The sequence below is a fragment of the Tamandua tetradactyla genome, chromosome 3, assembly GCF_023851605.1.
Source record: "Tamandua tetradactyla isolate mTamTet1 chromosome 3, mTamTet1.pri, whole genome shotgun sequence".
Classification (NCBI taxonomy): Eukaryota; Metazoa; Chordata; class Mammalia; order Pilosa; family Myrmecophagidae; genus Tamandua; species Tamandua tetradactyla.
The window spans coordinates 177,792,962-177,806,746 of NC_135329.1; the positions used below are offsets into that span (position 1 = coordinate 177,792,962).

The window sequence follows — 13,785 nt, forward strand, 5'->3', positions numbered from 1 at the left end:
GCACTGTACGGCCACAACACTGTGACCTGCACCCCATGCTCACAGGCACCAGCGTATATTCCCCGCCCCCTGCATATACCTGCACTGCAACCGTCACTGCGCGGTTGTGCCCCTCCTTATGCCTTGCATCCTGCTTCACCCTCCTCCTGCAAATACAGAGCTTTAGACTACTGAAGGAAATCAACATGTAAAGTAACCCTATTAACATATTTACATGCCACGAAGAAAACAGAAGATCACTAACCATATGAAGATGCAGACAGATATAGCCCGGTCTAATGACCAAATTGAAATACCAGAATAGACATAGACTTTGGAACAACTAATCAAAGATGTTCATTTAACTTTACTAAATAAAATCAATGGATCGCTAATGACATAGGAGATCAAGAATACACTAGAAGAGCATAAAGAAGAATTTGAAAGAATAAGTAGAAAACTAGCAGATATTGCAGAGATTAAAAATGCTGTAGACCAAATAAAAATTAACCTAAAGACACACAACAGTAGGTTTGGAAAGGCAGAAGAAAGAATAAGCAAACTAGAGGGCAGGATAACTGATTTTTGAACACATAAAACAGCAAATGGCCAAAAAGATGGAAATTTGTATTGGATATCAGGGAAAAGGTGGAAAAATCAAAGCGCACAAATATAAGAATCATTGGTGTCCCAGAAGGAGACGAGAAGACTAAACAGGAAGATTAGTGGAGGATATAATAGGGGAAAATTTTCCAACCTTTATAAAAGACATAAATATGCCAATCAAAGAAGCCCAACGAACTCCAAATAAAATAAATCCAAATAGGTCTTCCCCAAGACATAAACTAATTAGTCTTTCAAATTTTGAAGAGAAGCAGAAAATCCTGAAAGCAGCAAGAGAAAAACAATCTACTGTATATAAGGGAAACCACATAAGACTGAGTTCGGACTACTCAGCTGACACTGTGGAGGCAAGAAGACAGTGGTATGATATATTTAAGATCCTGAAAGAGAAAGATTTCCAGCCAAGAATACTAGTCAAATTGTCCTTCAAAACTGAAGGAGAAATTAAAATTTTCACAGACAAACAAAGGCTGAGAGAATATGTCAACAAGAGACCAGCTCTACAAGAAATACTAAAGGGAGTTCTGCTGGCTGAAAAAAAAAAGACATGAGACAAAATCTGGAGGAGGGCACAGAACTGAAGAGTACTAGTAAGAGTAACCTGAAGGATAAAAAGAGAAAGAAGGAAAAGAACATATAGATCTGACAAATAAAATCCAAAAGATGAGATGGTGGATTCAAGAAATTCCTTTACAGTAATAATTTTGAATGTTAACAGACTAAACTTACCAATTAAAAGATACAGAAATAGAATCCAGCTATACGCTGCTTACAAGAGATTTATCTTAGATACAAAGATATAAATAGGTTGAAAGTGAAAGGATGGAAAAAGATGTTCCACACAAGTATAACCAAAAGAAAGCAGGAGTAGCTATGCTAATATCAGACAAAATAGACTTCAAATGTAAAAGCATCATAACAGACAAAGAAGGACACTATATATTAGTAAAAAGGACAATTATCCAAGAAGAAATAACAATCATAATTGACTATGCTCCCAATCAAGGAGCTCCAAAGTACATGAGACAGACATTGGCAGAACTGAAGGGAGCAACAGATGTCTCAACAATAATAGTGAGAGTCTTCAGTACACCACTCTCCTGTAAAGACAGAACAGTCAGACAGAGGATCAACAAAGAAATAGAGAACTTAAACAATTTGATAAATGAGTTAGACCTAACAGACATATACAGGTCGTTACACTCCAAAACACCAGGGTATACATTCTTCTCTAGCACTCATGAAACATTCTCCAGGATAGATCATATGCTGGGGCATAAAACAGGTCTTTTAAAAAAAATAGATCTTTATCAATTTAAAAACATCGAAATTCACCAAAGCACTTTCTCTGATCACAATGGAGTGAAGCTGGAAATCAATAACCAAAGAACAAGAACTTTCACAAATATATGGAGTTAATAACACATTCTTAAACAACCAGTGGGTCAAAGAAGAAATTGCCAGAGAAATCAGTAGCTATCTGGAGATGAATGAAAATGAGAATATGACGTATCAGAACTCATGGTATGCAATAATGCTATCCTGAGAGGTAAATTTATTGTACTAAATGCCTATATTAAAAAAGAAGAAAGGGCAAAAATTGAGGACTTAACTGTGCACCTGGAGGAACTTGAGAAAGAATAACAAACTACCACAAAGCAAATAGAAGAAGAGAAATAACAAAGATTAAAGCAGAGTTAAATAAATAGGAGAACAATAGAAAGAATCAATAAAACCCAAAAGTTGGTTCTTTGAGAAAATCAATAAAATCGATGGGCCACTAGCAAGGCTGACAAAGAAAAAGAAAGAGAGAATGCAAATCAATAAAATCAGGAATAACAGGGGGGTCATTACCACAGACCCTGAAAAAAAAATCATAAGAGAATACCGTGAACAAACAACAAACTAGACAACTTAGATGAAATGGAAAAATTCCTAGAAGCACACAAACAAGACACTGACTCAAGAAGAAATAAAAGATCTCAACAAATCAATCACAAGTAAAGAGATTCAAACAGTCATCAAAAATCTTCCTAAAAAGAAAAGCCCAAGTCCGGATGAATTCACAGTGGAATTTTATCAAACTCTCCAAAAAAGAACTAACATCAATCCTGCTCAAACTTTTTCAAAAAACTGAGGAAAAAGGAACACTACCTAATTCATCTTATGAAGTTAACATCACTTTAATACCAAAACTGGGTAAAGATGCTACAAGAATTTCTCCCTAATGAACATAGGTGCACAAATTCTCAACAAAATATTAGCAAATCAAATCCAACAGTACATTAAAAAAACTATACACCATGACCAAGTGGGGTTAATAACAGGAGTGCAAAAGTGGTTCAACACAAGAAAATAAGTTAATGTAATATAGCATGTTAACAAATAGGGAAAAATCATATTGTCATCTTGATTGATGCTGAAAAAGGTTAGACAGAATTCAACATCCTTTTCTGATGAAACACTTCAAAAAGTAGGAATCAAGGGTAACTTCCTCAACATGATAAAAGGCATATATGAAAAATCCATAGCTAACATCATACTCAGTGGTGAAACGCTGAAAGATCAGGAATGAGACAAGAATGTCCTCTGTCATCACTATTATTCAACATAGTACTAGAAGTTCTAGCTAGAGCAATCAGACAGGACAAAGAAATAAAAGGCATCCAGATTGGAAAGGAAGAAGTAAGACTTTCATTTTTTCCAGATGACATGATACTATACTTGGAAAATCCTGAGAAATCTACAACAGAGTTACTTGAGCTAATAAACAAATTCAGTAAGGTGGCAGGTTATAAAATTAATGTGCAAAAATCAGTACTGTTTCAATGCACAAGCAATGACCTAACCAGGGAGTCAATTAAGGAAAAACTTCCAATCAAAATAGCAACTGAAAGAATCAAGTATCCAGGAATGAACTTAACTAGGGATGTAAAGGACTTGTACACAGAGAACTACATAACATTGTTACAATAAATCAGAGAAGATCTAGGTATATTGAAAGACATTCCATGCTCATGGATAGGAAGGTTAAATGAATTCTGCCCAAATTGATCTTCAGATCCAATACAGTATCAACCAGAATTCCACCAACCTACTTTGAAGACTTGGAAAAGTTAGTTACCAAATTCATCTGGAAGGGAAAGAGACCCCGAATAGCTAAAAGCATCCTAAAAAGAAGAACAAAATGGGACGATTAATACTTTCTGATTTTTTTTTTTTTTTTTTTTGCATGGGCAGGCACTGGAAATCGAACCCAGGTCTCCAGTATGGCAAGCGAGAATTTTGCCTGCTGAGCCACCATGGCCCACCCAATTACTTTCTGATTTTAAAACTTATTATAAAGCCACACGGGTCAAAACAGCATGGTACTGGCACAAAGATAGAACTATTGACCAATGGAATCGAATAGAGAGCCAGAAATAGACCACCAAATCCATGATAAACTGATCTTCGACAAGGCCCCCAAATCCCACTGAATTGGAACCAAAATATTAGCATTAGCTAGGGTTCTCTAGAGAAACTTAATCAGTAGGAGATATCTATAAATATAAAATTTATAAAAATGTCTCATGTAACTATGGGGATATAGAGTCCAAGGTATGTAGGGCAGGCCACAAGCTGGCAGCTCCAATGAGGGTCCTCAGTGAACCCTCTGGAGAGGCTGGCTAGGCAACCATGGGAATGTAAGAGTCCAAGATCTGTAGGGCAGAGCACAAACTGGCAACTCCAATGAAGGTTGTCAATGAACTCTCAGGAGAGGCTGGCTGGCTGAAGCAGGAAGGGTGATCGTGTCTTCTGACTCCTCCTTAAAAGCCTTCTGGTGATTAGATTAAGCATCACTGATTGCAGGAGATATACTCATTAGCTGATTGCAGGTGTAATCAACTATGGATGCTGCCAATGTGGTCATGATTTAAGTCCATGAGATGTTCTCATAGCAACAGACAGCCAGTGCTTACCTGCCCAGACAACCAGGTACTACTACCTGGCCAAGTTGACACATGAACCTGCCCATGACAATAGTCTTTTCAATAAATGGGCATGGGAGAACTGGATATCAATAACCAGAAGAATGAAAGAGGACCCTTACATTACACCCTGTATAAAAATTAACTCAAATTGGCTCAAACACCTAAATATAAGAACCAGTACCATAAAGCTCCTAGAACAAAATGTAGGGAAACATCTTCAAGACCTAGTATTAGGAGGTAGCTTCCTAAACTTTATACCCAAAGCAAAAGCAACAAAAGAATAAACAGATAAATAGAAAGTCCTCAAAATCAAATGCTTTTGTGCCTCAAAAAGACTTTGTGAAAAAGAAGGCAGACAGCTCAATGGGAGAAAATGTTTGGAAATCACACATCGGACAAAGGTTTGATATCCTGTATACGTAAAGAAATCATATAACTCAACAACAAAAGAACAAGCAACCTAGTTATAGAGTGGGCTAAAGATATGAATAGACATTTTTCTCAAGAGCAAATACAAATGGCTAAAAAGCACATGACAAGTTGCTCATTCTCATTAACTATAAGGGAAATGCAGATCAAGACTACAATGAGATACCACTTCCCACCTATAAGAATGGCTGCTGTTAAACAAACAGGAAGCTACAAATGTTGGAGAGGATGTGGAGGAATTGGGACACTGTTGGTGTCCCACTATTGGTGGGAACGTGTAATGGTACAGCCGTTATGGAAGACAGTCTGGTGGTTCTTTAGAAAACTAAATACCGAGTTGCCCTATGACCTGGCAATACCACTACTCTGTATATACCCATGTATTAGTTAGGGTTCTCTAGAGAAACAGAATCAACAGGGAACACTCGCAAATATAAAATTTATAAAAGTGTCTCACATGACCATGGGAACGCAGAGTCCAAAATCCACAGGGCGAGCTGTGAAGTCCATGACTTTGATGGAACGTCAGGACGAACTCCACAGGAGAGGCTCACCAGCTGAAGCAGGAAGAGAGCCTGTCTCTTCTGAATCCTCCTTAAAAGGTTTCCTGTGATTAGATTAAGCATTACTCATTGCAGAAGACACTCCCCTTTGGCTGATTACAAATGGAATCAGCTGTGGATGCAGCTGACGTGATCATGATCTAATTCTATGAAATATCCTCATTGCAACAGACAGGCCAGCACTTGCCCAACCAGACAAACAGGTACCACAACTTGGTCAAGTTGACACATGAACCTGACCATGACAACCCAGAAGAGATAAAAGCAGTAACACAAACAGACATTTGTTTACCAGTATCCATTGCAGGACTATTTTCAGTCACCAAAAGATGGAAACAATCCAAGTGCCTATTAACAGACAAGTGGATTAAAAAAATGTGGTATATGTAACGATGGAATATTATGCAGCAATAAGATGAAATGATGTCCTGAGCCACATAGCAAGATGGATGACCCTTGAGGGCATAATGCTCTCAAATAAGCCAGACACAAAAGGATAGACACTGTATGATTCCACTTTCATGACATGGTAAAGGTAAAAATCAGAGGCTCATAATGCAGAATATAGGGGACCTAGAGATACACAAAAGGTTGAGATGGGTGAACAGTTTGCTAATAAGGTTGAACTTAATTGTAAGGAAATAGGTAGAAGTGAAGGTAGTTCACTAGTGGGTCTATAAATAATATTAACATAATTGAAGGTGAACATGATTGAAAGGGGTTGTATAGACTCATGTGTCCTGCTAGTGCACACTAAAGAAATAAATAAGTTCTTGCATGAACTACTGCACAGGTTTGAATCTTATACACAGAGTGTGTAATTTCAGGGTATGGGGGGGGAATGTTATTGCATACTAAGGGCTATATTTAACAGGAAAACATCAACAGTATCTTAGCAATACCAGTGGTACATAATGGGGGCAGGAACAAGAGTTAGGGGGAGGTTTGGATTTTCTATTCTGAAATGAAAGGGGCCAGCCTTTCCACAGCATGAACTAATTCCATCCCCCTATCCCATATTATCAACAGCCGCTTCCAACATCAAAATTTAGAATGAGCATAGCCCAAATACCCCTAAAGAGGGGGAGAAAGATCAAAGATGATGGTGGAGTTAAACAGAGAAGATTGGGCTAAACAAATAAGTATGAGTGCTGAATCATTATGTCACTATTTATTTTAGCCCCCAGTACCTTAGAGCAGCTAGAAATAAAAACTGAAAATTGGGGCATTTTAATCCATAACAAACTCTGTAATCTGTTCTACAACTAATTGTTGCTATGTACTTTGAAATCTATTGCCTTTATGTGTATATGTTATTTAATGAGAAGGAGGACTATAATAGAGAAGATAGGATTTAACAAGTGAGTATGAGTGCAGAATCATTATATTGATATTTCTGTTGTTCTCCAGTGTCTTGGAGCAGCTAGAAGAAAAAGTGAAAAATCGTGGAACTGTAACCCATACTAAACTTCAAAATCTATAACTTCTTGTTAAAATGCACTTGGAAATTTATTACTTTTTAATATATATGTTATATTTCACAACTAAAAAAAACATTAAAAAGAAAAAAAATGTATTGGCAATGTTCCATTAGGGACTAGATAAAAAAATACAGAACTATTAACCATTCCTAACTGGAAAATCTCAGATACTCTCTCAAACATAAGGGACTCCCAGGTTAATGGGTCAAGCCCCTGATCTTGAGGCTTGCTTTTTTTTTTTTTTTTTGAGGCTTGCTTTTATGAAACTTATTTCTGTAGTAGAGACGCTAAGCCTACCTATAATTACACCCAAGAGTTACTTCCAGAGAACTTCTTTCATTACTCAGATGTGGCCTCTCTATCTCTCTAAATCTAACTCTGCAAGTAAACTTACTACTCTTCCCCTTACATGGAACTTGACATCCAGGGGTGTAAATCTCCCTGTCAGGATAGGCCATGTCTCCCAGGGATGAGCCTTGCACAATGGGATCAACAATGTCTACCTGACCAAAAGGGAGAAAAGAAATATAAAAAAGTAAGGTATAGACTTCCGGAGAAGATGGCGGCTTAGTAAGACGCGCGGGTCTTAGTTCCTCCTCCAGAAAAGCAACTAAAGAAACAGAAACAATACAAAACAGCTCCCGGAGCCACGACAGAGACCAAAAAGACAGCGTACCCCATTCTGGAACGGCTGAATGGGCAGGGAGAATCCGCTGCGGTGAGATACCCAAGGGGCGCGCATTTTCCCGGCCGGGGCGGCTGGCGACTGGGGTCCCCTCCACGCACGTGGCTCTCCGGTCTGACTGGGAACATTGGATAGCGGGGCCCTCCCGCCACACTTGGCTTCTTGGGCCAGCTGGGCAATTTGGACCGGTGACACCCCCCTCCACGCGCGGTTTCCCGGGCTGACTGCAAGATTCGGATTGGCAAGTTAAAGGAGCCACAGCATCTTTTACTGGTGGGCCCCGCAGACAGACGAGCGCCACGAGCGCCACCTACTGGGCAGGAAAAGAAAAACAGCCCAGAGATTTCACAGAAAAACCTTTCAACCAGCCGGGTCCCACAGCCAGGGAAATCTGATCAAATGCCCAGACACCAGCAGAAAATAATGGATGACGCTCGGAAAATTGAAGATATGGCCCAGTCAAAGGAACAAACCAATAGTTCAAATGAGATACAGGAGCTGAGACAACTAATGCTGAATATACGAACAGAAATGGAAAAACTCTTCAAAAACCAAATCAATAAATTGAGGGAGGACATGAAGAAGACATGGGCTGAACAAAAAGAAGAAATAGAAAATCTGAAAAAACAAATCACAGAACTTATGGGAGTGAAGGACAAAGAAGAAAAAATGGAAAAAACAATGGATACCTACAATGGTAGATCTAAAGAGACAGAAGCTACAATTAGTGAACTGGAGGATGGAACATCTGAATTCCAAAAAGAAACAGAAACTATAGGGAAAAGAATGGAAAAACTCGAGCAGGGGATCAGGGAACTGAATGACAATATGAAGCGCACAAATATACGTGTTGTGGGTGTCCCAGAAGGAGAAGAGAAGGGAAAAGGAGGAGAAAAACTAATGGAAGAAATTATCACTGAAAATTTCCCAACTCTTATGAAAGACCTAAATTTGCAGATCCAAGAAGTGCAGCGCACCCCAAAGAGAATAGACCCAAATAGGCGTTCTCCAAGACACTTACTAGTTAGAATGTCAGAGGTCAAAGAGAAAGAGAGGATATTGAAAGCAGCAAGAGAAAAACAATCTGTCACATACAGGGGGAACCCAATACGACTATGTGTAGATTTCTCAGCAGAAACCATGGAAGGTAGAAGACAGTGGGATGATATATTTAAATTACTAAAAGAGAAAAACTGCCAACCAAGACTTCTATATCCAGCAAAATTGTCCTTCAAAAACGAAGGAGAACTTAAAACATTTATAGACAAAAAGTCACTGAGAGAATTTGTGACCAAGAGACCAGCTCTGCAAGAAATACTAAAGGGAGCACTAGAGTCAGATACGAAAAGACAGAAGAGAGAGGTATGGAGTAAAGTGTAGAAAGAAGGAAAATCAGATATGATATATATAATACAAAAGCCAAAATGGTAGAGGAAAATATTATCCAAACAGTAATAACACTAAAAGTTAATGGACTGAATTTCCCAATAAAAGACATAGAATGGCAGAATGGATTACGACCCAGCAATACCACTGCTAATTATCTACTCAAAGGACTTAAGGGCAAAGACACAGACGGACATTTGCACACCAGTGTTTATAGCAGCATTATCTACAATTGCAAAGAGATGGAAACAGCCAAAATGTCCATCAACAGACGAGTGGCTAAACAAACTGTGGCGTATACCTACGATGGAATATTATGCAGCTTTAAGACAGGATAAACTTATGAAGCATGTAATAACATGGATGGACCTAGAGAACATTATGCTGAGTGAGTCTAGCCAAAAACTAAAGGACAAATACTGTATGGTCCCACTGATGTGAACTGACATTCGAGAATCAGCTTGGAATATATCATTGGTAACAGAGACCAGCAGGAGTTAGAAACAGGGTAAGATAATGGGTAATTGGAGCTGAAGGGATACAGACTGTGCAACAGGACTAGATACAAAAACTCAAAAATGGACAGCACAATAATACCTAAGTGTAATGTAACTATGTTGGAACACTGAATGAAGCTGCACCTGAAATATGGTTTTTTGTTTGTTTGTTTGTATCTTTTGTTTTTGTTTTTTTCTTTTTCCTTTATATATATATATATATATTTTTATTAGTATTATTATTTTAATTCTCTTCTCTATATTAACATTCTATATCTTTTTCTGCTGTTTTGCTAGTTTTTTCCTAAATCAATACAAATGTACTAAGAAATGATGATCATACATCTATGTGATGATACTAAGAATTACTGAGTGCATGTGTAGAATGGAATGATTTCTAAATGTTGTGTTAATTTCTTTTCTTTTTTTTGATTAATAAAAAAAAATTAAAAAAAAAAAGTAAGGTAGCAGCAGCTGAAAGATTTCCAATAGAGTTATGAGGCTACTCTAGAGGTTACTCATGTGCAAGTTTTGGCTAGATATTGCTAATTACCATGGTATGCCAAGCCTCAATGAACAGTAATCCTGAAAACCCTAAAAATTAATTTACAATGGATCAGTGTCATAAATATAAAAGATAAAACTCTATCTGAGATTCTATACAATTTTACTCATTAAGTTTATTTTTCAGAAACCTAAAACCTCCAGGTAGTTCCAGGGCAGATAAGCTCTAAAACCCAGAGTTACCAGTCTCTCCAAGAGCATCAACTGCTTGCATTCCCCTACCTCACAATATCAACACCCCTTTTCAATGAGACGAATTTAGAATGGCCATTGCCCAAATATCCCTAAAGATTGGGAGAAGGATCAAAGGAGGAGTAGGAACTGTAAAAGAGAAGATCGGATTTAACAAATGAGTTTGACTTCCGAATCATTTTGTTGATATTTCTTTTTTTTTTTTTTTTTTTTTTTTTTTTTTTTTTTAGAGAGGGAGGAAGGGAAGGAAAGACAGAGAGAAAGAAGGAAGGATGGAAGGAAGGAAGGGAGGAAGAAAGGAAAACATCTTTAAACATTTTCTTGTTTTATTGTATTTTGTTTATTTGTTTGTTTTTTACATGGGCTGGGGCCGGGAATCGAACCGAGGTCCTCCGGCATGGCAGGCAAGCACTTTGCCCGCTGAGCCACCGCGGCCCGCCCTTGATATATCTTTTTAGTCTCCAGTGTCTTAGAGCAGCTAGAAAGAAATACCTGAAATTGTGGAATTATAACCCATGCCATACATTGAAATTTATTCTCTATCTGCTTGTTAAAATGTACTTTGAAATATACTGATTTTTGTATATATGTTATAGTTCACAATGAAAAATGTTTTAAAAAAGAATCCATTGCTTAATTATATGATCTTGAAGATATTTTCTTATTTTTTCTTCTGAGTTAGAGTTTCAGTTTTTATATTTATGACATTGATCCGTTGTGAATTAATTTTCACATATGGTATGAAGTAAGGGCCCACTTCCATCCTTTTGCATGTAGCTACCCAGTTTTCCCAGAACCATTTATTGAAAAGACTGTTCTTTCATCATTGAGTGGATTGACACCTTTGTCAAAAATCAGTTGGCTATAGATAGATATCTTTATCCCAAGAGTGTGATATCCTATCTATTCCATTGATCTGTATGTCCGTCCTTGTGCCAGTACCACAATGATTTCTTTATTTTTTTAATAAAAGTTTTGAAATCTGGAAGTATAGTTCTCCAACTTTGTTCTTTTTCAAGATGTTTTTGTCAATTCAGGGTACCTTTATCTTCCATGCAATTTTTTAAAATTAATTTTTAAAAAATATGTAACAACAAACAAAAACATTCTTAACATATGATCATTCTGTTCTACATATACAATCAGCAATGCACAATATTATTACATAGTTGCATATTTATCACCATGATCATTTCTTAGAACATTTGTATCAATTCAGAAAAAGAAATAAAAAGACAACAAAAAAAATTCATACATTACATACCCCTTACCCCCCTTTTCATTGATCACTAGCATTTCAATCTACTAAATTTATTTTAACCATCGTTCCCCCATTATCTATTTTTATTCCATATGTTTTACTAATTTGTTGATAAGGTAGATAAAAGCCTTCCATGCAATTTTGATGATTAGTTTTTCCATTTCTGCAAAGAAGGCTATTATAATTTTGATTGGGATTATATTGCATCTGTAAATCAATTTGGGTAGTATTGACATTTAAACAGTATTCAGTCTTCCTAAACCATGAGCATAGAATATTCTTGCATTTATTTAGATCATTCTCTGAGTAATGATTTGTAATTTTATATGTAGAAGTCCTGTATGTCCTTGATTAAATTTATCCCTAGATATTTGATTCTTCTAGTTGCTATTGTAAATAGAATTGTTTTCTTGATTTCTTTTACAGTTTGTTCATTGCTGGTGAATAGAAACAACACTGATTTTTGTGTATCGATCATGTACTCTGCCGCATAACTGAATTCATATATTAGCTCTAGGAGCTTTCTTTTTTATGCTTCTGTATTTTGTATATATAAGATAATATGTCTGTGAACAGGGATAGTTTTACTTCTTCCTTTACAATTAGGGTGCCTTTTATTTCTTTTTTCTTGTCTAATTGTTCTGGCTAGCACTTCCAGTACAATTTTGAAAAGCAGTAATGAAAGTAGGCAGCTTGTCTTATGCCTGATCTTAGGGGTAAGCTTTTGGTCTATCACTGTTGAAATGATGTTAACTGTGTTTTTTTCATATATGCGCTTTATCATTTTGAGGAAGTTCTCTTCTATTCCTGGTATTCTCATGTTTTATCAATAAAAGATGCTAGGCTCTACCCCAGTCACTGTGGCAAAGTGAGAAGCTTCAGGGCTCTGTTCCCCAACAGAAGCTTTGAGTAACCAGCAGGATGTGGCAGCAACACCTTTCTCAAGGCTCCAGAATTCAGTAACAAGGCGAGTGCCAAATCAAGACAAAGATTATGTAAAAACAGTAAGATCTTATGGTGCCCTGTCTGGCTTCTACCTCATCCCTCACTGACTTGGCACAGAGCTGGTCTTGCACCCAGTGTGGGTCCCCAGTCCCAGTACCAGAGGAAACACAGTAACTCTCATACACATATGTTAGCATGTATGTCTCACCCAATCTGTCTCATGTGGTATGAGAGACTCACTATCCAAAAAATTGTCCTGTGTGTAGAAGGCAGCTTTCAGAACTCCCTACAGAGTGCTGTGGGAAAGCACACAATTAAGTGGCTGCCTGGCACGAGGGATTTCTGGCTGTAGGATGTAAGTGTAGTGTTCTTAACTGCAAGATTCTGTTTTCTAAGGAAAAAACCATTCAGAACCATGTGAATGAGGGAATTCCCAGGGCCACATGCACAGACCTAAGACAAGATACTTGTGCAGAAGAAGGGACCAGGAAGCCACCTATACTTTGGACTGAAGCTATTTTCTAAACTCATTGTATGGATAAACTCTGAAAGAGAACTTTCCTACAGGTCAGTCTGCAGACTGGGGAGGGAGTGCTCTTTTTATCCTTCTTTTATTTTGTTAGCTCCTACCCTTCAAAGAACACCCTGTCATACAAGCTTAAGGGACAGGCATCTCAGAGCCTATTTCCAGCAATAACACATTAAAATACTGAAGTGTTTTTTTTCTCCTCCGGCGGCGCTCCCGCCGCCATTTAGCCCTCCACTTCCCCCTTCTCCGCCAGCGCTCCCACCGCCATCTAGCCCTCCTCTTCCCCCTTCTCCGCCAGCGCTCCCGCCGCCATCTAGCCCTCCTCTTCCTCTTTTTCTGCCGGCGGCGCTCCCGCCACCATCTAGCCCTCCTCTTCCCCCTTCTCTGCCAGTGCTCCCGCCGCCATCTTGCCCTTCTCTTTCCCCTTCTGCTCCGGCGGCTCTCCATCCGCCATTTTATCCCTCCCTTTCTCCTCCTACTGCAGCGGCTCTCCAACCAGCACTGTGCCCTCTTCCGCCTTCACTGGCTCCTCCGCCACCGTCCTCAACAGCCTTGCCATCCTCACCTTTCCTCCTCCAGAACAGCTACTAGGGGAGTAGAAATGATACGGAACAGCTCCCGGAGCCACGACAGAGATAAAAAAGACAGCGTACCCCATCCTGGAACGGCTGACTAG

At 38.3% G+C, this 13,785-nt stretch overlaps 1 protein-coding gene across 7 annotated transcripts in view; it reads left to right on the forward strand.

The window, feature by feature from the left end:
- CARF (calcium responsive transcription factor) overlaps positions 1-13,785 on the forward strand; it is a 101,898-nt gene that overhangs the window by 37,092 nt on the left and 51,021 nt on the right. The window contains exon 1 of one of the 7 annotated variants that reach the window (XM_077154774.1): positions 13,005-13,147. The exons of the other annotated variants lie outside the window; for them this stretch is intronic. The gene's annotated coding sequence lies outside the window, so the exon portion shown is untranslated. Of the gene's footprint in view, positions 1-13,004; positions 13,148-13,785 lie in introns of those variants that run through there. 7 annotated transcript variants of the gene reach the window in all.